At 47.9% G+C, this 2,619-nt stretch overlaps 1 pseudogene; it reads right to left on the bottom strand.

The window, feature by feature from the left end:
• Positions 1-216: 216 nt before the first annotated feature.
• LOC109436892 (delayed-rectifier potassium channel regulatory subunit KCNS3-like) lies at positions 217-2,142 on the bottom strand (annotated as a pseudogene).
• Positions 2,143-2,619: the final 477 nt, after the last annotated feature.

The following is a 2,619-nucleotide window of genomic DNA, read 5'->3' as shown; positions in this document are numbered from 1 at the left end:
TGTCTTGTAAAAAATAAATTTCAGAACAAGGCATTGTTAATTCACCTCACTGAGAAAAATAAAGACAATTCTATCATTTAAGAGCAATGAATGTCCAATTATGGCTGAAAGGTGCACCTTGAGAATTAAATGATTTTAACAAACCCATTAAGCTTTAAAAGCTGTGTTAACCTAACATTGGGAAGGGACACAAGATACAGGCACACACATCCCTGCTCATTTTGCTGTGTAGTTCTGTGAGGAGGCCATGTTATAAACATCCTCATTGTCTTCCATGTTTGAGGTGTCTATGTCATCAGGATCAACCATAATTCCCACAGAAAACAGACTGGTAATGAAGGTGTGCATCCGCTGTGCATAAATGTCCCTAATGTGAAAGTAAGGTATCTAACACTTCTCTGGTGGGTCCTTGCTGCACTGGTCCACATCAATGTCCTTTTGCTTCTGGTAGTACTTGGAAAACTTGTTGAAGATAAAGGTGATGGGAAAGGCCACCACCAAGACACCACAGATAATGCATGTGCTGGCAGTAAGTTTCCCAGCCAATGTGACTGGGTGGGTGTCTCAATAGCCCACAGTCATCATGCTGATGGTGGCCGACCACCAGCAGGTAGTATGGATGCTGTTGAGTCTAGACATGTGGTCATCTTTCTCCACAGAATAGATGAGCATGGAAAAGATGGAAATGCCCACAGATAGGAAGAGAAGCAACAGCTCAACTTCATGGTAGCTGTGTCTCAGGGTGGTACTTAAAGACCAAAGGCCTATTGAGTGCCAAGCAAGCTTGAGAATTTGGAAAATCCTGATCAGCCTGAGGAGCTGGACCACCTTGCCCACATTGTCAATGTCCTCGCTCTCTTCCTCCTTGGTGTTGACAGCCAATGTGGCATAGAACGGAATAATGGAGATGAAGTCAGTGATATTCAGAGGGTATTTCCAGCATTTCTTTTGACAGAGAGTAGCCACCAGCTTATGGCAAGCTCGCTGGTGATCCAAGCAACACAGGCGATCTCCACACCTTCCAGGACAGGGCCACCCACCTCTCCATGCTCATTGTGGGACTCCGACATGCAGTGTACACACATGGCCACAACGGAAGCCAGCACCACGCTCAAGGAAGAGATGGTGATGAGCTTGGTGGACAGGCAGTAAGTAGTCTGGGTTTTCCATTCAAATCCAGATCTTCCGGAGCTTACCAAATCGCAGCTTGTTGAACTTTTCCAGCTCCTTCTCAAACAGACACAACTCTTCAAAGGAGGAGTCAGTACTCATATCGTTGCTTTTCTTGTTCCAGTCCTTCTCGTGGTTCTCCTCCTTACATTCCTGGTAGCACCACAGCAGTAATCAATGAAGAGCTGTTTGATGTCCCAGTACTCGATCTCCTAGCAGAACAAGAAAACATGCAGCTCCTCCATGACATGCAGCTTCCTCGTGTAGTAAAAATTCAAAACATATCTGAACAAGGAGGGTGTGGGGGCAGAGCCCCAGAAAATAGTTTGCAGGCTCTCGGCCTCACATAGACAAGTGCTGGCTCAGGTAGTAAATGGCCAACTGTGATTGCATGGCCATCAGCTGTGGCTAGTTGGCCGTCAACTGTAACCAGTGAGCCATTGGCCACTAATATAACTGCTGTGGCTATGCTAGCAGAGAGAGGGAGAAGAGAGAGAGAATGGGGGCTAGCAAGAAGATGGCGGCTGGGCTGGCAAGCGTGGATGGCGGTTGGAGGACAGTGTGGATCCAGCCTCCAGTGAGAGTATAGTGCCGCCAGAGAGAATATAGTGGTATGACTCCCCCATCTATGGCTCCGTAGGTGTTCCTTTTTGGCCTCACCATATCCTGCGTTATGTGGGGAGCGGGAGCAGAGACCCCGCAGGCCGCCCCGCACGACAAATGGCGCAGCGAGCAGGGTCTCCCGCATGACAGAGGGGTTCCAATCAAAATAGTCCTCTCTGTAGCCCACACTATAGTCATCGCAGAGCTCCAGAATGGTCTCTTCCTAGTGACAGGTGAGCAGCTTTCTGAGCCTGGTGTGAGGAAATCGCAGGAGGGTGCTTTGGTCAATAGACTGCTTAAAGCCCCTATGTTCAAATTGACAAGTTCTTTGTCCTGTCCAGGACGATGGAAAAACTCAACAAACACCATAGTGGATACAGGAGACAAAGAGCTGGCTGGGAAGGGAGAGAGGAAGTTCACGCTGCACCCTTCTGGTGTCCATATCACACACTTTCCGCTCATCCTGCCTCATACAACGCCCATCATCATCCAAGAAACTCTGCCCTTCTTCCCCTCTGGAATGTGTGGTGCGCATAGGCATTTAGAGGCCAAAAGGAAGAAAAGAATCCTGTTCTCTGGTTTACAAAGCAATCGCTGGGAAATCACGCTCACCTACAGGAGTCCCAGTGCCTCTGGCTTGCTCTGCTCTGCGATACCTCCTGCTCGTGCTGCAGGGATCAGGCCTCGCCACATGGCACCAAGAAGAGAGCCAGGTGGCCCACCGTGGTCCGTCTCAATAACCCCATATTTTAAAATATGTTTATTTTTGTTATTGTTGTTCACTAAATCCTCTTCTCACACATATTCACTTAATACATGACCTTTAATCCCTATTATACTTAGTCA

This window comes from Rhinolophus sinicus, chromosome 18, assembly GCF_057876585.1.
Source record: "Rhinolophus sinicus isolate RSI-liver-muscle chromosome 18, RSI-T2T, whole genome shotgun sequence".
NCBI classification, from domain to species: domain Eukaryota; kingdom Metazoa; phylum Chordata; class Mammalia; order Chiroptera; family Rhinolophidae; genus Rhinolophus; species Rhinolophus sinicus.
The sequence above is the reverse complement of the archived record's forward strand: the minus strand, read 5'-3'. Positions and strand labels throughout refer to the sequence as shown.